Source organism: Xiphophorus hellerii, chromosome 11 (genome assembly GCF_003331165.1).
Source record: "Xiphophorus hellerii strain 12219 chromosome 11, Xiphophorus_hellerii-4.1, whole genome shotgun sequence".
NCBI classification, from domain to species: Eukaryota; Metazoa; Chordata; class Actinopteri; order Cyprinodontiformes; family Poeciliidae; genus Xiphophorus; species Xiphophorus hellerii.
The window spans coordinates 12124559-12150559 of record NC_045682.1 but is presented as its reverse complement, the minus strand read 5'-3'; the positions used below and the strand labels follow the sequence as shown (position 1 = coordinate 12150559).

The 26001-nt window shown below is 39.6% G+C and overlaps 1 protein-coding gene across 2 annotated transcripts in view; it reads right to left on the bottom strand.

Annotated features, from left to right (window-relative positions):
* LOC116728656 (serine/threonine-protein kinase PAK 3) overlaps nt 1-20535 on the bottom strand; it is a 39516-nt gene extending 18981 nt beyond the window's left edge. For both annotated transcript variants that reach the window (XM_032576928.1, XM_032576930.1), the window contains exon 1: nt 20333-20535. The gene's annotated coding sequence lies outside the window, so the exon portion shown is untranslated. The remainder of the gene's footprint in view (nt 1-20332) is intronic.
* Nucleotides 20536-26001: the final 5466 nt, after the last annotated feature.

The window sequence follows — 26001 nt, the reverse complement described above, 5'->3', positions numbered from 1 at the left end:
CATAAGAGAAAACCTGCTTTACTTTGGGATTTAGAGTTGAAAATCGGAATAGTATTTTATTATTTTAGAGTAACAGTGTGTTTTAATAGCTTACAGTTGTTTTTTTCATTTTGGAAGTGAAACACGGTTAGGTTTCAGACCATTTCCCGTCTGAAGTTTTAAGCATGCGAGGTTAATGGAAACCAGTAAGGAACCTGCAATTTTTCCAATTGTAATTTTGACTTCAGATGCTAAGCCAGGTGATTATTAGGACTTGGAACTGTGAAATTCCTACCTTTGAGTAGACATGGTGCAAAACTCGAGTTGTGATTTCCAAGCAGGAACAAGTGACTTATCTTGTTTCAGATCGTTGGTGGAAAGATTGCTGGCTGTTTGGGTATTGCTGTGCACCAACAATATGCTAACACCATGTTTCAAGTTGGGAATGGTTCGTTCAGGGGAATGTGTGATGTTATTTTGTTTCACACGTTTGTGTAAATAGGTCAAAAAGTTCACTTCTTACACATTTGATCATCCCCTATTTGGATAAGAGAAGAAATCCGAACACCATAGTTGTTTTTATTATTTAAATTTCACTCTTTAAATAATTTAGGAATCCTAAATAGAGACGGTGGGTAAAAAAAGCCCAAAAATTGCATAAATTGGCAACATTTTGCTACTATGCTCTGTAAATGCTGGGGTTTCTCGAGCTGTGGTGGCGTGCACTGTTCAGTGAATCTTTTCAGCTGTGAAACCAGGATTTGACTCTAAGATAATCTGGCACGGGGAAACTCTTCCATCATTCTCATCTTCCATCTACCCATCCCTCCGCCATGTTACACTCCTTCACTGCTTCACTGCTTCACCCTGAGGCCAAGCCTATCATGTGATATGCAGCACAGCCGTCACAGAAAGCGGGACATCCAGGCGGCCCCCTTAGTGGAGACCTACATTAGCAAACAAAGACACAGTACCCTGGTCTACAACAGTATGCACCGGCTCTGAAAAATTACACATTTGGTTTCACAGTGGCCTGTGGGATTTTATGCAACCATCACTCAAGATAACAAAAATCTGACAGGGCACAAAAGACTCAGTTTATTTCCAAATACGGCAGGTTTGGAACAGAGGAATTGGATAGGTAGGAAGATGGAGCATAACAAAAAGCTACAAATGAATCAGATTTGTCTCCAAAAACAGCAAAATTATGCAAGAAGCCACTGCATGGAGTGAAACGGCTGCATCAAGCAGTAAAAACATGAGTGAAATATAAACAAATTATGGGTAATTTCATCACAAAAAACTTTCCTTTCGATTTCACAAGAATGCTTATGTAATTTGATATCTGTCACTACTGTTGTGCAGTATATAGAAAACAACCAAACAAAAAAAAATTAAAATAACAACCCAATTGCACATTGTCTTTCTCCTCGACTTTTAGGAACTGTTTTTCTCTTCAGAAGGTAAAATGAACAGATTATTGAGAAAACAGCATCAGGATACTTTCATTTTGGAGAACTGTTATTAAAGGACAGCTGTAAATTATTTGTGGAGGCCGGCCAGTGAACTGCTGAGCTGCAAAACGGAGCAATAAATGTTGGACACACGTTATTAGCAGTGTAATGGTACACGTAAATCATTGTTTGGCATGCAGCTTGGTTTCTGGGTCACAGTTCAGTACAGGCACTGTGCAACAATAAAAGGAAACAAACACAAGTCCTAAATGTGAGGCTTGTTTTCACTTCTTTTAAGCAAAAATCTTTACAGACCCAGAGACATAAAAACAAAGCACCCTTTTTAGGCAGCGGGTTACGACTTCGAGGCAGGAGCTGTGTACTATTAAATTCACTTTAAAGTTAAAACTTTAAAATGAAAGCGGCAAGCAAAGCAAATGGCAACCAGGTCTCAATATATCGAGTAAAAAGACACAGTTATTTTTTCCATTTAATGACTGATGTTAAAACTAAACTTTAACAATGCAAAACGCATTGTGAAAATGTTGGCTAAAAGTATTACAATCCACAAACAACCAGGTCCTTTACTAACATGGTCTGAAGGGGAACTTAGTGAGGAAAAGTTCACTACTACACAAATAAATTCAAGGACAAATACCTTAAATTTTGCAAAACTGCTTAGTGGTCTGGCGTACCTACAACTCAAGCAGGGATTCACCCAGCATATTATAAACCACCAGGCTTTACTTGTGCCCCCACCAGGCTAAGCATTGCTTATTTGTTTAAGTCTTTTTGAAATGTTTCCTATGGGCCGCTGGATGATTGACTGCCCTAGCACCCAACCACTGGACTTTGTAAAACACTATACAAGTACAGGTTATTTACCATTTACCAGAGAACATCATTCCAACATTATGTTATTTGCCGTTTTAATAAAAGAGTGATTGGCGTACTACACCAAAATAAAATGCCATCATTAGGGGAAAAAGAAATGTGGAAACCTTAATGCAACACCTCCGGAAATCTGTCAGGACATCAAAACTTCGACACCATTTCTTCCTCCATTTGGTGAATTCCAGTTGAGCCTATTACTGATTAAACTTTAAAAATTATGTATCTTTATGTTATTAAAGCTAAAGTTTAATCAGTAATACTTTTATTACAAATTTATGTAAGATCATGATTTCTTGGTTAATGTCAAGTTGTCATAACGAAGACATTTTGAATAATGTCAACTTTGTATTAAAAGTGTCACGATTTACCAAATGACACTTTATGACAACAGTCATAAATATTCATGAAGACTCACTCATGTTCATGAGTTCAGGTGTTATGTCATGTTTATGACGATGTCAAGACAGTTTTATTCACAACCCGTCAAATAAAGTGTTACCTTATAATTATTCATAAATAATATTTTTGCTTATTGTAACAATACAAAAACCTTGTTTTAAAACACATAAAGCAGATGTAAAATTAATCTAAATGAATTTTTTAATCAACTAATATTAACATGTAAGTACTGGTTATTAAATAAGAAGTGACATCTATACAGTCGAGAGTCATCATTGAAATAAAGTAAGATTTTTAAAAACTAATTGTAGATGCATTTCAATGGGTATAATTAGAGAAAAAATGTTTAAACAATGGTAATATCTCACACCTTTTGCATCATCAGTAATAAAACATGATACTCACAAATTCCTCCCACTCTCAGAATACAAATGGCCAAAATCTCAGCAGTTTATTTTCTTTAGGTTATGTTTGTTTTACTTCTAAAAGTTTTTAAAGTTGACACATATTTTCTAAAGATTTATGCTTCCATAGAAGCACATTAAAAACAGATACAAACTGTTGTGTGCGCCTAGTTTCAGTTTTGGAATCCCTAATGTTAGCTACCATGCTAATATTAGCTAGCATGTTGGTAGCAGCTAACATGCTCAACCATCTTTACAGAAATGCAATGATATACTGTATTGCTCAATGATACAAGAGTTCTCAATGATATATTGAGAACTACAGACATTTTTTAGCAATATTATTATTGCGTTTGGTGATTTTGGGATGCCTGCTGAAACACTTTGCACAGCTCAAGAGCAAATAAAGAAGTAAATCAAATCTGCAGCCCTGAAAGCCATGTGTCCGTTTTCCTAATAACATGCCTGACAGCTGGCTCATGAAGCTGTTGGCTGGTGTGCGGGCCTCACAGCTAAAAAAAGGCAGATTCATGAAGACTCAGACATTAGTGATTCTTCACTCATATAAAACACTGACCTATTTACTGTGCAGACTGACATGCAGGGAATGCAGTCAGTGAGAACGCTGTCCCTGAAACGAGCACCGTCTCTTTCTAAATCACACGTAAGCTCGTCTCTGAGCATTGTGCACTGTAGCATATATGTGCCTTTTCCTTGAAACTGAGGGAAAGTTAAGAACGTTGCACTGTAATCCACAGAATGCTAATTTATCAAAAATCCACCTGCAGCCTCCATCTGAAACACTTGCAGGTTTTAGTAGCTACAACAAAATATGAAAAGTACAACTCCTCAACAAAACAAACCAGCTCAGTTCAGATTTTACTGTGAACATTTTCACATTTCCATCCCATAAAATATTAAATTATCCATGAGGCAGAGAAATTTTCTGCGCCCCTTAAACATTAATGCTTATTTGAATGGCAAACATATGAGGAAGCTCCAATATTGAACCCCCGACAGTCCAGTAATGGTCCCGCAGTGGGGGCAGGGCTCCATAAGCCCGGCTCTCCATGTGCCTGATTAGGACGTGCTCTCTGTTTGCCTTGGCTTTGGCCGGGCGTCTTTGAAGGATGCTGATTACTTGGATGGGATGGACAGTTCGAGGACTACCGAAGGATAAAGAGAAATGAAGGGAAACTCCACTGCAGCAGCTTTGACTATTGTTATCTTTTTCGATCTTAAAGATCTCTGGACAGCTCATTATGACCACTTTTGTGCAACTCTTCAGACAGCAATTGCTAGCTTTCAACAAACACACTCAGAAACACCAAATAGTAAAATAGGCACAACAAAACCACAGAAACAAACAGTGTGGGGCGATGACACACAGACCTCAACGTGCTGCTCACATGATTGGTTTCTCAAGGTCAGGCAACATTCGCTTTTTAGAGGGGAAATCGATCAAACAAGCCACAAAAGATTCCAGAAAATTTCAGAACTTTGTTTCAACTTTATGTTCATTTGATTTAGACTGAGAATGAACAAAGCGTGCCATCTTAACAGCAATAAAATATATGAAGTGAAGCACAATTACTGTGTTGTGCTTAAATGTATCCACCAGTTAATTAAGAAGCTATTTTTATTAATGTCTGTTCATACTTATAAAACAAACATAGGGCGTGCCGTGGTGGCGTAGGGGATAGCGCGACCCATGTTTGGAGGCCTTGAGTCGCCGTCGCGGGTTCGACTCCTGGACCCGACGATATTTGCAGCATGTCTTCCCCCCCTTCCTGTCAACCTATTTTCATATAAGGGACACTAGAGCCCAAAAAAGACCCCCTGGAGGGGTAAAAGAGAAAAAAAAAAACAACATAGATGAAAACTGTAGGAAATAACAGAAAAGTGCAAAATATAGTGGCTTTCTCTCTTAAATTTTTTTCTTTTAGGCTGTTAAAATTTCCATCAGGAACAAACCTAAAATACTAAAATCTTTTTTTACATCTCTTAATCGAACCGCGCAGAATGTCTCACCAGAACCTTAAGGTGATCACATAATAAATCACCAGAACCCTTAAACAGGTTCTAGGTTACGTTCACATTTTTACGGCTCCTAAATTATGGCATTTGAGAATGACTCAAAAATATACAGTTTCAAAATCTAAACTCATCAAACACTTACTGGATTTAAACTACTCTTGATTTAAAATGACTAGTTCAGATGAATCTGCTCCTTTACACATTTCTTGTTTTTTTTTTGATGATTTCATATATTTGGGGAAGTAAAGAAGCTTTATAGAGATTTTACTTTATGTTGTTCGACAGGTTCTGTTTCTTGATTCTAACGTTCAGTCAGAAAACAGGTTTTGATGGTGAAACTTTTGGTTTTATTCACATTTAGTGTGTGATTTGACATGGGGACTGCAAGGATGTTACTTTTTCACATAGGGTCAGGTTGGTTTAGTTTTGTTTTTACTTTGGTTATCATGGCCATCTTAAGCGTAGCTTGATTTTTAAATTTTGATTAAATAAGTGTCCCTTCTTTTGTAAGGTGTGGAGGGAAAATAGACGTCTGAGTTTGCAGTTATCTGTTTCCCAAAACAGACAAATCACAGATCCAAATCCATTTATGTGTATTTGGATAGAAAACATGGTGGAATCCATTCCTCTCTCAGACGTTTCACTGATTCTCAGAGTGAAATGATCACCTCTGAATCAGCTCAAAATATTTTCACGGTGCTGGAAAGGAAAAGGACATTTTCAAGGGAGACTTGGTGTAAATAATATGTTAATAATTTTCTTATAAATGTTCCAAATTCAACATAACATCTTATTTAAAGGATCTTTCAGATGTTAGGAAACTCATAACTTGTCTCCTGTTGCTTTCTTGCAAGGTTCGTACCATCTTACAACGTCTTAGAAAAGACACACTTAGTCACACTGCAAACAGAAATTTCAATGTATTCTGATTGTTTGTGAAAAATGATAAATTGTTTTAAACTTTTTTTCCACAAATACAACTTTGGCATGCATTTGTATTCAGCCCTCCTGCCAGGTGGAAACCATTTCTGCAGCAATAGCTGTTGCAAGTCTTTTAGGGTATGAGGCATCTATTTTATTTTTACCTATTCGTCTTTCTCAAACTCAGTAAAACTGGAAGTAGAGCATCTAGAAAAGACATTATTCACCAAAGATTCTCATTTGAATGAATATTCCTCATAGAAGGAATTTGTCATATTATTCTATTCTATTCTATTCTATTCTATTCTATTCTAGGATGGTATATTTTGGTGTGTTCCATGGTCTTCATGATGCTATTTGCTTTTTGTATTTTTATTGGTGAACAAACAAAACAAAAAACCTCATTATGTTATTTCCACTTCACCACTGTGTCCTGCTATCGGTATATCACATAAAAACCAATAAAACTCAGTAGAGTTACACTTATTCAACTATCTAAGAGGTACAAATACTTTTTTCAAGGCACTATCAACTATAAGAAACCATAGGTAGCCTTGAACTACTGCAATCAAGTACAACAGCTGATAAATAACAGTTTCAGTGTTTGTTTTTAGTTCAGACAGTAGCGCTCCGGGCCGCTCTGCCTTATTTGGGTGAGAATGTGACAGAGGAGAGTGAAGACAAATGAATACCCGTATTTTTCTGGGCTCGGACTCAATAAACTCTGGTCCCGCTCAAAACTGGGCCTATGTCTACGGTTTTTTTTGTCTTTTCTTATAGCTTAGCAACAGCAAGCCAGTTTCTAACGTAACAAAATTTGTATACCTGAATTCAACCTCTCAGGTTATCTAGCAATGCTGTAAGTGGTACATATCCTCCATTTATTCTGCAGGTTTAGAAAAAACCTCGAGGCACATGTTGGTTGATCAAAGTAATATTACAAAGCCAGTACATAGACGGTCTGAAAGACTGCTGCATGGTGGTTGGACTGGTTGAGCAACACCCTGTATGCAGGCATTACGCCCTTTTTACAACCGGCTATAGTTTGTGTCCTGGCTTCCGGCCATCCGCTGGATGTCCTCCCTTTTTTCCTGGAATCTTCGTTTTCTGACACAACTACAACTTCAGCCTGTTGCTCACACTAGAATGAAACAGCTGCCAGCGATTAAGTAAAAAAGATTTAATTGTAATATGAGGCCTGTGAGAAGCAGAAGGCTTTGTTTACCCTCATTTCAGTTTGCACTATAGGCTCATATTTAATAAATATGGGGAGAAACATTGACTTTGGAAGGATATTGTGATATTAAAACACTCCAGAAAAACATTTAGCTCACAAAAAAGCAAAGTTTGAAAATCAACTTATTGATGCGAAAATCTAACGATACAAAATGATCAATTGCTTCATTGTTAACGTCTTGGCTTCCTTGCATGGTAATATTTAATAATAAGTACGCCATTGTATTCCAACCAACAAAGCAAGCTAAATTTGAAAGCGCTGTTTTCTTCCCCAACCAGTATTTTTAGGAGATGTGCGTACCTCAGGGGATAACCAGAGACATATTTTAATCATGGTGGCATAAAAGCATTAAATCCAATAATAACATGCCAACTAGAGCATGATTACACAATATCAAAGGCGGAGCTAAATGAAAGCAATAGCTGCTCCTGCACTCTAAATGTCCATTCGCAGAGAGACACTGGATCCTTCAGAAGTTCAATAGATCGCAGACTCACACTCAGCTTAAATTCTAAGATTATTTCACTGATGAAGAAGTTGAAAGAGTAATTTTTTTCCCCTAAATATTTTATCATTCTACTCTCACAGAGCACCTGTGCATAAAAATCTCCAATCCAGTTTTAGTCACCATCTATATGTTTTGATAAATTCATCGTTTGATAGGTTATGCTAACTTTAATGCCAGATTTGTCATTAGTGTGTGATTTATATAAATCTATGACAAATTTGAGTCCAATTTTTCCTAAAAATTAGGTTCTAAAAATCACATAATTAAAACAGGTTTACTAGAGTTAATCAGGATTATCCACAGGTTTTGTTTTATTTCACCCTAATTATATAAACGCGTTGCACTTTTGATTGAATGTTAAGCTTCAACACATTGATTTTGTCCATTACTAATTAATTAGCATCAGTCTAATGAGCCTAGCATAGCATGTTAATATTAACCTGCATTAATGTCATACCAGCAGCTAATTTGTTTCTCATATCAAACACATTCAGTAACGCTGACTCACAAATTCCCCCCTGGTCGACACAGATTTTATTAAATAAACCAACGTTCACAGGCGGCGGTGTAAAGTTCCCCATATTCAAAACAAGGCAGAAAAAAACAGGTTAGTCCGCACTGAGGGCCTTCTTAATCCCCACAGCTTCTCATTTTACCAGGCATCATCCGTCCCTAAACTTTCCTGCTGGGAAGCGTGATAGCTCGCTCTGTCATTTAATATTTAGTTCAGCTGAACTTGCTCCTATGCTGCTCTCTAATGCGCATTTATGCTCTCAAACACGCAGACACACACGCTTTCTCATTTCACATATATGTATGTTTGAAGGAACTCTGTAAATGGATGCCACAAATAGCATTCACAGTAGCTAAAATTAATAAAAATGTATGAGTTACACCTATTAGGTATTGATAAATCTGGGAAAAACTTTGTCTTCTGACACTTTGAGCTATCAGGGAAAGAAACTGAAGCTGGTTATTGTCTGGGGTTCAAAATTTTACTATTTCACTAACAAAAGTATTAATGTACAAGAACATATACGCTTCATCTTTTTCTTATTATTTTCCTGGATTTATAAAGGCTCCAAACTGTCTATTAATAGTTTACTAAATTGATTCTGTGGATCTACTAAATGATTTCACTGAAATTTCCAGGTCTTGGATATTTATTAAAATTTGTGTGATTTAAGATAAAATACATGGAAAGAAACTATAAAACAACCTATAATTTCTATAACTCCCTAGATTTATTCTTTGCTCCCAAGTCAAATAAATTAAGGTTTTTGTCACTGTAGCATGATGTCTGATGACTCTGTCAAATTTGGAAAAAATTTACATTTATCTGATGTTGTTTTTTGACTACTATTTGGCACCCCTACTGGTAATACATGAACAATTTCTGTCATGATTTAGTCAAATCTTTTGAATAATAATTCTGATGAAGGCTAATGGTGAGCCATTTTGATTTTTTGGACAGTAAACTTTAAAAAAATCTTAGGTTTAGCAAACTTGAATCACTGATGTTTATGATGGTTGGACAGAAAAAGCTTTTAATTTGGCGTGCCTTCCACATTAGACAGCTTCTTTTGTTACTATGGAGTAACAAACTAATAAATCTCTCTTCACTGCAAAATAAACACAAACAAAGGGGATCTTATGTCAGATCATAAACCTCTAAGAAACAAGAGGTCAGGTACCACTAATTAAATATTACTAGATACTCTCATCACTTTAAAGCTGCACTAAATAACTTTTATAAAAAAATATATAATGACAGTGTAATATGAGACAGATCATCTGTGAAAACAATCCTCCCTGTGGTCCTACAGCCACCTACAGAAATACACCACTAAGTCAGAAACAACTAATCACAGCCAAGAGGAGGGTCTTGGCACTGTCAATCACGCTCGTGTATGTGCGTGCTCTTTGCTGCGCTATAGCTCCTTCCCCACAGTGCAGACTAGTAAACAGCTTATCTGTAGCATAAGGTTATTTTTCCGCCTTTAGTACAGCTGTAGCGAACTGGCAAGACCCCCTGGAGGGGAGAAAAAAAAAAATTTAAACTTGGCTAAGTGTGAGAATATGCTTCTGCAATAAAAGCTAAACATATTTTAAAAGTTTTTACACATCTGACTAAAGCTTTACTGACTCTTTAAAAGAGTAAGTAAGTCCCTCCATCACCACAAAGTATTCATTCTAATTTTATAAAAATGATTTTTATAAAACTAGTTCTTTGAATTCAGGGAATTGTTTTAGACCAGGGATGTCCTCAATGGAAAACTCAGAAAGCTGTCCATCAGTCTGACTAAAATGTAAACCAGTGTTGTTTAATTCGCAGCAACACCATCCACAAGCTTACTCCTCAGAGCAAAAATAGAGACTGAATAAACAAAAGACAAAAGCAAAGTCATTTAACTTTTCATCATTGCTAGAATCTAATTAAGGTTCTGCCTCCGTTAGCTGCATTTTAATGTGCTTAGTCAATGAAAGAAGAAAAGTTTGAATGAACTCAATGACAAATGAATCAGAGCCTTCTATCTCTCTGTGGACTGTTCTGAACAACAGCCGGGTCCATCTGCGGTCCCGGTGCGGCACACAGCGCTGAATTAGAACAGGTTTGTCGTAGCCTCTTTTTTGAGATAAAATGGATTTCTATTGTTATGATTATTGCATTTTGTATTTGTGAAAGGCATTTTAAGTATTTGTTATTTTATTTCATTCTTTAGCCTTGACTAAACAAGATATTAACTTGGCTCCCTTATACGACTGCCACTAATGGTGTTAATTTTCTCCATTCTTTTTTGACATAATCTTTTACACATTGGCTCCTTAAAAGTAAAAAAAAAATAGATTTTCTTCCTTTTAAAACATTAAAACAGATTATTTATAATTTAATCATCTGAATAAACATCCTATAGTAGATCCTTTTGTGGCTGTAAAATTCATTTAGCTGAACAAAGCGCAAAATAGGCTGCTTTGGTTATAAAACTTACAGCAAAAAGGACAAAGTCTCCGTGTCAAATCATATCCACACTTCAGTCAGGGAATTCTAAATAAATATATTAATCAACTTTTAAAAAGTACGGTAGTAACAAACTGCTGATTATTGTAGCAGCAGTGCTAAGAAAAACAAAAAAAACCTCCAATTGTATTAGGGATTTATTCCAAAGTGAGAAAATGCACTCAAGGTTGATAATTTTAACTTTTAATATTGCTCTGCTGTAGTACAAAAACTTAATTTTAACCATTTCATGCATGAATTATGATCCATTTGTGTCAGGATTTTTTTCCCAAAATTTTCAATTTTTTTTATTTTCTTAAGGCATAAAAAAAGTAGTAAAAAATTTCTATTAAAAAAAAAAAAGTTTGCTTTTTTTAGGTGATCAATTGTAATTTTCTCCAAAAATAAAGCTGTTATTTGAAAAATACATCAGTAGTATTGTTCTTTATGTCATGAAGCGGTGTGGTGTTGGTGGTGAGGCAGGCGCAGCGGACCCAGGTCAGATGAAAATGATGATTTTTAATTATAAATAAGTCCAGAAACACGGCAGCTCGCACAGAGACACACCGACGACGAACAGACTAGACATTGACGAGGACCCGACGAGGAACAAGGAACACAGGTGGAGTTAAATACACGGGAGGGTAATCACAGAGACGAGACACACCTGGGAACAATCAAGGGGAGGACAGGACAACGAAGAGACTAAGGACACAGAAAACTCTAAATAAACACAGAAAAACACAGATCCTGACAGTACCCCCCCCTCAAGGGCGGCTACCAGACGCCCAAAAAACAAAAACACAACAAGGGTGGGCGGAGGGGCGCTGGACGGGGGGCCAGAGTCCAGAAAAACAAAAAACTACCCACCATCGTGGGCGGAAACACAAGAAGGGCCAAGAGTCCATAAACAAACAAAAAACTACCCACAGGGTGGGCGGAGGCAAAGGAGGCAGGAACCACGGAGGTGGTCTGGCGGTCGTCCGCGGCGGCGGGAACCACGGAGGCGGTCCGGCGGCCGTCCGCGGCGCTGGAGGCGGGAACCATGGAGACGGGAACCCCGGAGGCGGGAACCACGGAGGCAGTCCGGCGGCCGTCCGCGGCGCTGGAGGCGGGAACCACGGAGGCGGTCCGGCGGCCGTCCGCGGCGCTGGAGGCGGGAACCACGGAGGCCGTCCGGCGGCCGTCCGCGGCGCTGGAGGTGGCGATGAGTCCCGGGGGCCGCCCACAGACGGCGACGACGAGCCCCCCGAGGCAGGGTCTCTGGTGGAGCACAGGGGGTCTCGGTCGGAACGCTGGGGGTCTCGGTCTCGGGTGGAACGCAGGGAGTCTCGGTCTCGGGTGGAACGCAGGGGGTCTCGGTCTCGGGTGGAACGCAGGGGGTCTCGGTCTCGGGTGGAACGCAGGGGGTCTCGGTCTCGGGTGGAACGCAGGGGGTCTCGGTCTCGGGTGGAACGCAGAGAGTCTCGGTCTCGGGTGGAACGCAGGGAGTCTCGGTCTCGGGTGGAACGCAGGGAGTCTCGGTCTCGGGTGGAACGCAGGGAGTCTCGGTCTCGGGTGGAACGCAGGGAGTCTGGGTCTCGGAAGGAACACTGGGAGTCTCGGAAGGAACACTGGGAGTCTCAGAAGGAACACTGGGAGTCTCGGAAGGTGCGCCGGCTGGAACGCCGGCTGATTCGGCCTCGGGTGCGCCGGCTGGAGGTGAGCCGGAGCGGAGCCTCGGGGCCGGCTGCGGGGGCGAGCCGGAGCGGAGCCTGGGAACCGGCCGCGGGGGCGAGCCGCAGCGAAGCCTTGGAACCGGCCGCGGGGGCGAGCCGCAGGGAAGCCTTGGAACCGGCCGCGGGGGCGAGCCGCAGCGAAGCCTTGGAACCGGCCGCGGGGGCGAGCCGCAGCGAAGCCTTGGAACCGGCCGCGGGGGCGAGCCGCAGCGAAGCCTAGGAAACGGCTGCGAGCCGCAGCGAAGCCTTGGAACCGGCTGCGGGGGCGAGCCGGAGCGGAGCCTGGGAACCGGCAGCGGAGGTGACAGCTCCGGTAGGCGACGAGGGGCCGGGTCCACCGGCGGCTCACGTCGCTGTCTCCGGGCTGACCGTGGAGGTGGCGGATCCGGAAGGCGACGAGGGGCCGGGTCTGCCAGCGGCTCACGTCGCCGTCTCTGGGCTGACCGCGGAGGGGGCTGCTCCGGAAAGCGACGAGGGACCGGGTCCACCGGCGGCTCACGTCGCTGTCTCCGGGTAGACAGCGGAGGAAGTGTTCCCGGAAAGTGATGAGGGGCCGAGTCTACCGGCGGCTCACGTCGCTGTCTCCCCGGGCGTAGGTAACGGCGGGGGCGGCATCCGGGGGGCTCTGGGGTGGTGACTGGTAGGGTCTGGCGTTGGCTAATCGCCAGGGTGTAGTCGGAGTCCAACCCCATCTCCTCCAGCAGCAGCGGAGATGGCAGGATCTCTACGTCCTTGTAGAGATCCCGCTGAGCCAACTCCAACTGCTGCTGGAACCATGCCTCTTGGTCGTGCTGGGTCATGAGCTGCTTTCTCACCACTCGGTCCCTGTCGGGTCCTTCTGTCATGAAGCGGTGTGGTGTTGGTGGTGAGGCAGGCGCAGCGGACCCAGGTCAGATGAAAATGATGATTTTTAATTATAAATAAGTCCAGAAACACGGCAGCTCGCACAGAGACACACCGACGACGAACAGACTAGACATTGACGAGGACCCGACGAGGAACAAGGAACACAGGTGGAGTTAAATACACGGGAGGGTAATCACAGAGACGAGACACACCTGGGAACAATCAAGGGGAGGACAGGACAACGAAGAGACTAAGGACACAGAAAACTCTAAATAAACACAGAAAAACACAGATCCTGACACTTTAGGGGCTATCCGATGTCACAATATTTTTTTTTTACCTCCAAGAGTCGTCTACAGTAGAAGGAGGGACCGGGTCGGTTGGCATGGTTTTTTGTCTGTCGGCCATATTGGATTGAACAAAAATTATTTCTTGCATTTGCAGCTGATGGCCAGTAGTTGATGGTGTATTTTATGATGCATTAGTGTCCATTTCAGTGGTCTGTGTGCATTTGTAACATAAAAATCCACAAGAAGCACAAGAAAATGGCTTTTAGGCAGCTGTCCACTGTAGTGACCACTATTTGTTAATGACTTCCATGCATTACTCAAATACTCAGCAGGTAAAAAAAACAACAACAAGCATAAAAATGAAGTTTTTCCTGTTTTGCACCAGAAATATTTTGCCATATTAGCCTACATTATCTACAAACGCAGGATTTTCTTTAACAGTGTGGTGTTGGTGGGCCTGTTAGAGAGCCAGCTGGAGACGGTTAGGGGAGTGGATTCCCTCCTGCCACGCCAGCTGGTCCACCTGCTTATAGTCGAGTTGAAAGGTTTAAAACAGGCATTGTAATGGATCAGAGGACGGGCGTGAAAAGCCTGCAGATCTTGTAGAGTCATTTTTGTGTCAACAAGTGAATAAACAAAGATGTGGCCGGTTGCTACAAACTGCATTCGCGCCTGAATGTAGAGAGAAGGCAAAACTGAAATGGTGAAATAGGGTCGATGATATTCAGCTCAATTGTGTGGCTAATGGATTCTTTCTACCTAAACTAATTAAATTACATGGACATAAGAATGACTGATCTATTTGTTTGTCTAAAACCTGGGATTTTAAACACCTTTGATGTATAAGCCTCTTATGGTTTTTGTCAAATCTTAAATAGTAACAGGGATTTCAGACTCCAAATGTATTTGTGACAGAATAAGAAGACGAGAAAAAGTATGAGCAAAAAAAATCAACAGATTTATTCAAAAGCCCCATCTTTCAGTCATCATTTTTAAAACGTCTCCAAAAGAATTACTTTTAACATATTTTGTCTTTTATTACTGTTTCTTCACACCGCTTTCTGCAGTCCTCTGAGCCTCAGTTAACATATCATCTGTTCCTTTAAAAGTCAAAAATGTCTCCTGATGGTTGGATCAGGTTTTACTTTCTACTGAAATCCTCCCATAGGGCTCCTACACATTTTTCAGGTAAAAATGAAAGGAAGGAAGAAATGAGAGAAAAGAAATGCACAAGGACGAAAGGGACAAAGAGTGAGAAAACACACATGGGAGGAAAGGAACAAAAGAAATGAAAGAAAGGTGGACAAGGAATGATGCATGAAAAGAAAGATAGAAAGAAAGAGAAAGGGAACAGAAGATGTAAGGGAAGAAAGGAAGGAGATGAAGGACAGAAGGAAGCTTGTGAAGAAGTGAAGACACAAGGAAGAAAAGAAGAACATAATTTTAATAATAATAATAATAATTTTACAGAAATGTAGACAATGAGGTAGAAGATAATAAAATTGTTTTTCCATACTGAAATCAAACTCCATAACTTTCCAACCTACATAGGAACCCTGCCCCCAACACATTTCTTGTCCTATTCCTGTGTTGAATGTCTAGGTGAGGCGACATGGATATCTATGGAGTTGGCGACACATAAAGTCACACATGCAAGTAAACCTGCTGTAAGTAGCAACAGACATCAAGAAGGGAGATTACAGAGGGAGCTGTGTCAATGTGTCAGTGTGTGACACACTGTCTCTCTTCATCCATCTCCCTCGCTTACTCCCCCTCCTCTATCTAAGACAAAATGGCCAGATGGCTTCCAATCCTACATGCTAATCCATGACACACAGACCGGAGCTCTGAAACACCTACTGCAAGAACTGGCGTGACCTTAAAAACACACACAGAAGCAACCCACACACGGGGCCACAACAAGAGCCCGAAACGATAACCCGGCTCAACGGCGGCAGTGCAGCCCTCAACAGATGGAGGTCTCCTTGTATGCATTTTCTGTGTCCCGATATCATGTTTCAGGCCGGCCCAGTTAGCGGGCTGCAGGCCAAGATGAGGTACTGTGTCTGCTGCTTTTGTTAGCTGGGCTGAGGTAAGAGAAGCTGCTTGTGTTGGGTTACGGTGACAAGTGGAAAACATAGGACAGCCCAGAACAGCACGCTAATACTCCTGGAGACAATGAGGCTAGCACGGAAAAAGAAACGCACATTGTTTCAGTGCACAAATAAAGTCCTGCTTCTGCCATGTGCTGTCAGGGATACCTTTAGGAATAAAGAGAGCACAGTTGGAAGCTACTTCTACTATGCACTCACTAATCAGAAATAGACCTGGTCCGGGCGGCGCGTACATTAGCGGTAAAACGAGTGCCCCATGTACGAGGCTGCTAGTCCCCACAGCAGCTGGAGTTTAAGTCCTGACCCTTGAACCTTTGACGCAAGTCTTTCCCCCATCTCTCTACCCATTCCTTGTGCAATTTACAGCAAATAAAAGCAGTTAGTGTTACAAAAACTTTAAAAAACAAAGAAGAAACACCTACGTCTGGCAAACTTATGGCAAGGCTTTTACAGAATACCATTTCTAGAGTTCAAGGTGACCTTGCTGACAATAGAGATTTTTTTTGCCTGCTCTACAGACAAAAAAAATAAGTGGCTGCACACTGCTGGTCAGCTGGTTGAAAGAAGGCTACCACTCTTATCCCCAGTCGGAAAAGCAAATCTAGCTCTTTGGAAAAAAATTCAGTTTGCTAAAATCACAGATAGACATAATCTGCAGGAAACTACGGGACAACCAACCACCACTTTTATCAACCCTTTAATGTGTGATTCAAGAAACAGATTTTAGAAAACATTTTTTATTATTTTAAACTCTTTACTAGATGCATTTAACAAAAATAGAAAAAACTTCTATAAACATCTATAAACATAAAAACTTCTATAATTTATGTTTTTGTATTGTATTTATACCAACAAAGATAAATGTAGGCATAATAAAACACCTGATGCAATGGAACAACATTTTGTATTTTTATAGAGAATTTGTTAAATTTATTGAAAGAAATGCTTAATTGTAATAAAAAGCGTCTTGTTGCTAATAAGACAATAAGTACCAAATAACTATTATACTTAAAAACAGTTAGATTGTGTGACAGATCATGTTGTACATGTTAAGGTCAATAAGTTATTTGTTAGCTCATTAGCTTAACTGTTTTAAAAACTTCAGGCCAGATGACATGAGCTGAATAACAGATTAAAACAAAAGATTTTAAAATGTTCCAGCCAAGCAGTAAGAAAAACAATACATTTATGATAAACTATAGAAACAGTTTTATGTACTTAAACTTGTTTGAACCATAAAAGTGATTTTGAACATTAGCGTGAAAAGCTAAACCACAATAAACCACTCTATATTCACCACAAGCACTATGCTGGGGGTCGCTACTGTACCTGTATTTTAGTTCCAGCATATAAATACACACAACTATTGTGAGATGAGTCTCTTTCATTTTGTTTCAGAGCACATCAGAGAGGTGCATTTAACATGCAGAATGATTCAGAACAACCTTTTACCTATATGATAACAGAAAAAAGTCTATTTGCTCGTGACAGACTCCTATAGAGGAAGGTGTGAGGAGAATATGATGAAAGTGACATGTGGAGTATCGCGGGACAAGTGTGAAGCATAGCAGGGGAGCAATCGAGACTGATTATCCAGCAACAGTCTCACAGATCGCTGAATAGCAGGACGCATAAGCAAAGGATAATTCTGCTCTAATGGTATACCATAACTTTGACTGATTGTCGACCTGTCTTCTGATTAAGACCCTTCAGTAGATTGACAAAACTGAAGCGGCTGTCAGTCTAAGAGCAGGATAAAGAGCTGCACTTGAACAAAGTATTGAGGTATAAGACATAAAAAGACACAAAGCCTTGTTTTTTCTTATTGTCTGATAACACTTTAGAATGAACCTTTGTTGTTGGAGGTCAGTTGTTATGACTAATTCATTATTTATATTTGGTAAATTAAAGATTAATGAGATAATTATTTTTAACTGTACACATATTGCCTTTATATTTGTTAAAAATGCCTTAAATGTTATAACTTGGGTCAATTGTTTTTGGTTCCTATCCACAAACTAGTTGTGGCTGATGGTGCATTTTTAGCACCACAATGGGGTTTTTCTCATGATGTCATCTATATGGTGCACACAAACTATTAGACACAAGCCAGGACCTGATCAACCCTGACTGGGTTGCCTGGGAGAGGGAGTATGACGTGATGAGACCCAAACCACCCAATGATCCTATGATGCAGAATTGAAGATGTCTGGGTTGGATAATAAGTGTATGTTAAGAAAAATGCACAGCAAAACATCCATGCTAGGCTATGGGCTACAAAGCCCATAGCCTAGCATGCTTCTCCTCTTTTTCCTACAAATAATGGAAGAACACTTCAATTTTAGTTTCAGACCAAAATACTCTAATAAATAAGGTTTTTATCCCATAGTATATTTACAAACTGTAATCTGGTCATTTTTGAAGCAATGGCTTCTTCCTAGCTGAGTGCTTTTTCAGTCCATGATGGTGCTTGACTAATTTCACTGTGGATAATGACATTCTTGTACTATTTTCAGTTCACAAGAGCTTTTGCTTTGGGGCTTATTAGGCATGTCACAGTAATCAATAAATCAACTAATCGCATGATAAGTTAAAACAAACTCAATAATTTTCATTTGCATGATTTATAGTTTTTCTCTTTTTCTACCACAAATTGGATGATAAAAGTCTTCAGTCTGGTGCTTTGGTTTCAACTAGCCCTTATTTTGAAGGACAGTTTTGTTAACAGAGACTTCATGATTCATTTTATTTTTTGTTTCCGTTTTGTTTATTTATAGTGGATATTTAAAATGTCTTCCCGTTCCAGTGTAAAATGTTCATCAGAATTTAAAGTTTATTGATCTGTAAGAATGTGTACTTGCATTATTATTACTTGAAAATGGTCTCAACACAACAATATTATCGTTTTTCGCAATGACTTCGGGGACAGTTTATCGTCCAGGAAAGTTTGTTATTGTGACAGGCCTGGGGCTAAAAGACACATTTCAAACCAAAACAGTTTTATTTCTAAGAAAGAGAACAGTCTGATGGTTGAACAGATCACCGTGTCCAACATGCGGAGGTTCAAAACTCTCTTCCTCATAACTTGCTTTATTTTCTCTGATTTTTTCCATGATGTCAGACAAGGAAGCAGCGTTTGAGGTGTTGCCTTCAAATACATCCACAGATTTGCATCCATTTAACTCAAACATTTACAAAGCTATGAAATCCTCACATGGCCACTCTCTAATTGCTTAAAGTTTCTCAATAATCTGGGATTTAGTAAATATTAACAATTTTAGTAATCCCCACTGACGGAAAATAAGTATAGTTCAATCTGATATAAGTGAGAAAAATATGGATAAATGTATTTTTGTGCAGAGTATGCAAATAGGTTGCTTCTACTTTGCATAATGAGGAGTATTAGCAGGAGAAATGATGCTTAGAGGGCAAAGTCTCTGGGAGAACTGTAACGGAGATCAATGTTCAAAGAGAGCAGCACCTCCACTAACCCATCCCCCAATTCCCCTCTATGATCATCTGGCGCTCCCTCAGTCGCTGACATGACTCCCTAATATTTCTCCTCACGCCAGACAACAGGTCTCCCATCAGGCCCTGCTCCTGCTCAGGATGACTGTGCTTCCTTGGGAGAGGAATCTCCCACTCCCTGTACGCCGGCGGCCAGGACACAACCACTGCAACACACACACAGAGAGAGGCTGCAGGGGAGACGGATTCGGCTTGCTCTGCAGTCATCTCCTCCATCCTCCTCTGCTGATGACGGCCGGGGAGGAATCCGAGCTAGAGCAGCTCGGTTTTCCACAGAACCCACCCCCACTCCGATCCCCAGTAAAGTCAGGTGACCAGATGTTGTATATCTCCCTGTCACTACAGCCGCCATGAAGCTGCTGCACACAACCATGTTTGAAGCCAGGACACGGAGACGCGTCTCCGATCCGAGTGTGTGTGCATCCCTTCCCAGCGACCATAAGTGAGGCGGTGCAGAGGAGAGCTCATATAAAAAAAAAACAAAAGAGCATCCATCAGCACATAAACCATCCATCACCAGCCCTTCCACATCAGCATGTACAGCTCTGATCCATCCAGCAGCTCCCAAAAATAGCATTGCTTCTTTCTTGCTTCTGTGTAGCTGCTGCAGCTGCTGCATTTCACACACGCACACACACACCCACACCCACACTTTCATTGACACAAGGATTGCTCAAATGCCACCGTTGATTCCAAGTAATAAGGATGCTATATTTGTGAGGTGTAAAGGAGTGTACACAGAGGTGATGCGGTGCAGGGTAGAGTGTGAGATGATATAAAACGCATCCAGCTCATCCAGTGGGGGCATCTATTCCCATCGCAGCCCAAGAGATGAGAAGGACTGCTGAGGAAACAGCTGCCTGATTAGCAGGCCAGAATGCAGAGTGCAGGAAGAAAAAGGAAGGCTACAAAGCAACCCTACATACACAGCCTCTCCCCTCCTCCTCCAGCTCTCCTCTGCTCCCCTCTTCCACATCCCTTATTATATTACACAGAGGGAATTACCTGAAATATGTCTTCACATTCTCCTGCTCAGTGTCTCGCCTTTGGGCCTGGAGTCCCGCTGGATTCATCGTCAGCCTACAGTCCTAGTGACGGTTTAAAGGCAGGACTGCCATTCTCTTGTCAGACCAGTTCCTGACCCTAAAAGCAAAGCTTGTTCGGCAGGCTGGATGCTTCACTGGCTGTTCGCTGTTCCCTAGCCCATGATGTCATCCACCCAGCGCGGCTGATTGGCTGAAGGGCTGAATATTAATGCGGGCAGCAGGTCCAGAGGAGGAGACAGCCGACGGGCAGACGCGATTGGTTTTCTGTTTAACAGACCAGACCTGCAAATGAGAAACGGGAGAGTTGGGTTTAGATTTGGAGTTTTGAATGTAACCAAAACATTTAATTATTACACATTTATCACCTTAAGATGTTTGAGATTAATATACACACACACACACACACGCTGCTGTCAGTGAACCTTTCATTAGACTCAGTTTAAGGTCATTTTCACAAGATATAGAAATTTGAATGAGTGTTGCACTAATGTGTATGTAAATTGAGGCTAACGCATATGAGTGTGTGTGTGGGTTTGGATGTATGGATGTATGTATGCATATATGTAAACCCAGGTAAAATGGAAAAATAATTAATCCATGTTATTTTTTTTATTTGATTTAATAATGAGGGTCCATCTGAAAATATGATATGAGTTTATGGGGTCGGAGTTCAAAAGTTTCTTAATTCTTCCTACAACTTTTCAAGCATGTTAAGATTATTGTGGCACAAAAATATGTCTTTTGCATTCCTTGTTCATGTGGGTGATTTTATACTTCTATCATGTTCAAAATAAATAAATAATAATAATAATAATAGTAGTAGTAGTAGTAGTAGTAGTCGGAGCCATATATACATTTTTGGAACTTAACACAAAATGTTATTTTGTGTTTACATGAGTTTAATTTTTTACTCTGCTATTTGAAAAAGATGAGCATCTGTAATAGTGTTGTGCTTAAGCTTATTACCTGGTGCCTCTTGATTGGTTATTGACTAATTAATTTATGAAAGATGAAAGTACTTGCTAATTGTAGAAGTCTGGCACCTTGAGAGTAACACAGTTTTTTGACCGTCACTTTCTATTTGTTTTGAATCTGTTTGTTATTTTTATTTTCTTTTAAGTTCAGTAAAGACTTAAAGATGACCGCCGGATTCAAGACCTCTTTTTTTTTTTTAGAAGAAATGTGTTGCGTACGAAAGAGCTCTAAGGGGCTAGACTAGTGAGAGCTTGCAGCACTTACAATAATAATAATAATAAATAAGTATTACATTTCTGAGTATAAGACAGTGTGGAAGAAAACAAATTACTATGATTATTACATAAGGACACACTGATCACATCATATACTATAAATCTCAGGTATTTTGATCTGTCTTTCTAAGAGTATAATTTCTCCAAAATAATTTATCTCTGGCTTTATGTTGTGCAAAATGTCATGTTTTTGTGTTTTTGCACTGTAGTTGTGACTCTTGCAAATCAAAAATAAAGCCCTTCTTTGATCTTGTCAAAGAACACCAATGTGTATCTAAAAGACAAACTAAAGAAAGTAATGTCTGGTCACACAGATATTACTGATGGAGGTTACAAAAAGTTTAAATTGATTCAAAATGCTTGTTCTATATTGGCCTTGCTTCCAAACTTTTGGTTTGTTGAGTACTTCTGGCTAAGTTGTGCAACTGACGTAGATCTATTGTAAAACAGTAATGCATTTTAAAAATAACTTCAATAACTTTCAGAAAAACTAAAGGTTATTCCTAAGGTTTTAAGAGACATTTCAAAACACAATGAAATAGCAACAACTGGATAAGCCAAAATTGTATGGAAGACTAATTATTTGTGGATGGTACAAAACTTAAATATCAAATCCTAGCACTGTCAGGTCACATCATAGGGGGGTGTGGATGGTAGTGTGTGATGAAAACTCAAAATCAATTATTTTTAATACAAGGGTTTAAAATACAGTCAGAGATGGCACAAAATAGGAAGCTGTTTGAAGGAAAACTGCATTTGGAAATCTGAGAAGTAAGGTAGGGTCTTTTTAAAATGTAGAGAGGGTGATGTTTATAGTTGTTAAAGCTAATCATGATGATTGGACTAAATGCTAATATTTGACATTAAGGTTTTTAAGAAGCGTGGAGACCCACTTGGTTGTGTTTGCCTTAAATTAGTTGTACCCTTTTTGACAGCTGCTACACACTCATATAAGGCAGAAAGTCACATCTTCTCCTAATATTGATAATATGTTTAAACTTATTGACTCCTTACAGCAGGAGGGTTGAAAAGAAATATTTTTGAATGGTTCATCTGTAGCTTTAGCTACAGATCTGAAATTGGCCAAAAATCTGTGAACATGAAATCTCTAATCTAAACCTTCTGTTCTCGGACTTCAGGCTCCTTAATACATTCAAAATATTTATTAAAGTTTTTTGCTCTAAAATTTTCACATGTGATGTGGATTTTCTTTTAGAGTGTGAAAGGTGAAAAGCAGAAATATTCAACATGAGTTCATGGTGGTTGCAGGCGGACACGGCAACCACTATAGTTTCCACATTTGTCCTCATTTGCCTATGATGTCATCTTTTTCCTGTGTCTCACCTGTGATTGGCTGACAGTAACCAGCATCTGCTCAGGCTCATGGCTAAGGCTTCAAACCCAAGGTGGAGGCCTATATGAGGTTCCCTGAATCCTGGCTGGTTGTCCTGACAACCCCTGAAATGTCGATTCGCAGCCGGAGAGTAATATGGCTGTTCTGTAATAGCGCTGAATCAAATGGAGAACACAATGAATACCTAAATACAGCATCCACATGGTGGATTGCGTGACCTTTAATATATATATATATATATATATATATATATATATATATATATATATATATATATATATATATATATATATATATATTCCATGTGTACACAATTTTGTCCAGATTTACAGGAATGGATATTTAAATACATCCTCACTGCAAACCCAAGAAATATGGAGATGATGGGGGGGAGGGCGGAATATAAAAGAAAAATGTAATACAGACACCTGATAACTGTGCACTTAAACTGACTGAGGCAAAGCGTCACGGCTTATTTTCATTGGCAAAGGAAGAAAAAAAAGGCATGACTTGACAGAAAATATCTGCTATTTATCTTTGCCATTATGACTGCAAGCCTTAGCTAATAAGTTAATTTCCACACAAGTGACATTTATTGTAAATAGAACAGAATAGAATAGAATTCAACTTTATTGTCATTGCACTGTCACAAGTACAAGCAACGAGATGTAGTTTGCATCTATCCAGAAGTGCTCTACGAGATATAAATATTTATTTACAGATGTACAAAACTATGTATGTATGGACTATAAGGGGTTATAGCAAGGAGATATAGATATTGTTTATAAATATAAATATGGGATCTATATGCACAGATTATACCGATTGTACAGAATATACAAGAATGTTAGGAAATGGATTATATATGTATATAATATAATACAAGATAAATAATGGCAGATAATTAGAAGACTGAGCAAATCTGTTTTTTTGTTAATGGTCCACAAATACCCTAGAGAATAAAAACACCCTTCGAGCCTTCTAGCTTTATGAAACCCTCTCCCCAAAACAAATAATGGTCATAGCATTTCCTACACAGTTATAAAGTTTTCTTGAAACATTTACGAGGGGCTGCCCTGAATCTAGACCTTCTGTTAACAAGGTAATAACTCACATGCATGTTGAAACACATTATCCCCAAAGAGACAATCCCTTACCTCTTTTCAAGTGAAGCAAATAAATTAAAGTTGACAGTTTTGATGCAAAAATATGACAATTTGTCCCCAGTGAGTCATGGAAATTTCTTTTAAATATGGAAAACTGACTAATATTCAATAGAGCTCTCTTTAAAGCTTTACCATGTGAGCTCAGATCAGGCGCTGATAGAAGAAGCTGGATTTCCAAGCAAGACATCCATGGACTGCTGTCAGTGATCAGATTTATATAATGAATCCTAAAAATATCCTTGGAGGCAGAACAAATTGCTGCAGTGACATTTTGTAAGAAGCTGAGTCTGAAATTTACCACTTTGGTGGGCAAAGTTAAGGAAAGAAGGCTCTCAACGACATTTCTACAAAACCGGCATCCATGGTGATGAATCCCGGTTAAAGGTATGTTTATTCTTTTTATTCTAACCAGCTCCTAAAACAACTGCTTAGCAATAAATATTACAGTAATTTGCAGTTCAGATGCACAGATTGCAATTTTTTGGCCAATCGCGCATCGCATCCAGCTCAGATTTGATGGCCAATGATTTCACTTTATCTATCTTCTCTTCCAAGTCTAGTCTACTGTAACAAAATGTGACCATGTTACTAAAATGAATAATATCTAACAGTGATGAGCACATTATAGTTATTTTGGTTTGACCAGGGATCCCAATCTGTCAAATTTTATTACTCACTATCCTATTGTGGAAAAATAAATACTACCTTCCGTAAAATCACAAATTAACTGTGATTTAGCAAATTTTTTTTCTTTTTTGGAAAGCTAAGACCAGCTGTGAGTCTGCTGTGCTCATCATGCAAACACCTTCTCAGTACAACACTCCTAAGTAAGGTTGTAAGTGACATAATTGAAATGCGTTGTGTTAATGGGGAGCTCAATGCAAAATGCTGGAAAGAGCAGGAGCTTCTTAAAGAGACAGAGGCCAATTTTAAGGCATCAAATTGCAAAGACAAATTTTTAAAGCTACAGCATTTTCATAACAACTGAATTGTTGCTTGATTGTGCTATAAAACAAATAGTATCACCCATTTTCACATGCATAAACACCGTCCCAAATAGATTCTGTAATGGAAAGAGTTTTCTAGTATATTCCCGTTCATCTCATTTGATAGCACTGGGAATTAAAAGACACTTTCACTTGGAAGACTAACTACTAACCAGTGTTGGAAAATTTGGGTCAGCCCTCAAATTTCTGCCTTACTTAAAAGTTTTCTGTTTGTCATTTTATAGCATAGAAGGGTTTCAGTCCAATCCCATGTTTGCATTTGGTGGTGAATATCTGTTTACCAACCGGGAAGGTCCAGTCAAGACTTAAGTCAACACAAACACTGTTTAGTTAGCAAAATGAATGTTTGCTGTACATTGATGCTTCTGTGCTGCATTGTCCTTAACACCCTGAACAAGACTATCAGTCCAAGAAGAAAACTGTGGTTATGTAAAAAGAATGTAGGAAACAGGATATGATGGGTTCTTTGGCATAGAATCAAATAATCACAGCACTGGTCAATCACCAGTGTATAAAACATATCGAATTATGGTCCAGATGATCACATTATGACAGAGCTCTCTGCGCCTTGGGAGTAGAGGTAAAAGGGAATAGTCAAGCCACACAGGAAATGACGATATATGAGAAGAGGTAAAGTATGTGGAGGTAAATCCCTCAAAACTTTGCTTTTTGCTTCTGGCTTTAATAAAATTTCTCACCATGTACGTAATCTTGTTAAAACAAGTTTGTGTTTTTAGCTAAAGAAAGGAAACTATAGACATAGCATGGTATAATGCTTATTTTTATAAATGAAAGCATGAAAAAGTAGTTAGATAAGGGTGTAGATGCAGGTGGAGATTTTTAAGCAAAGT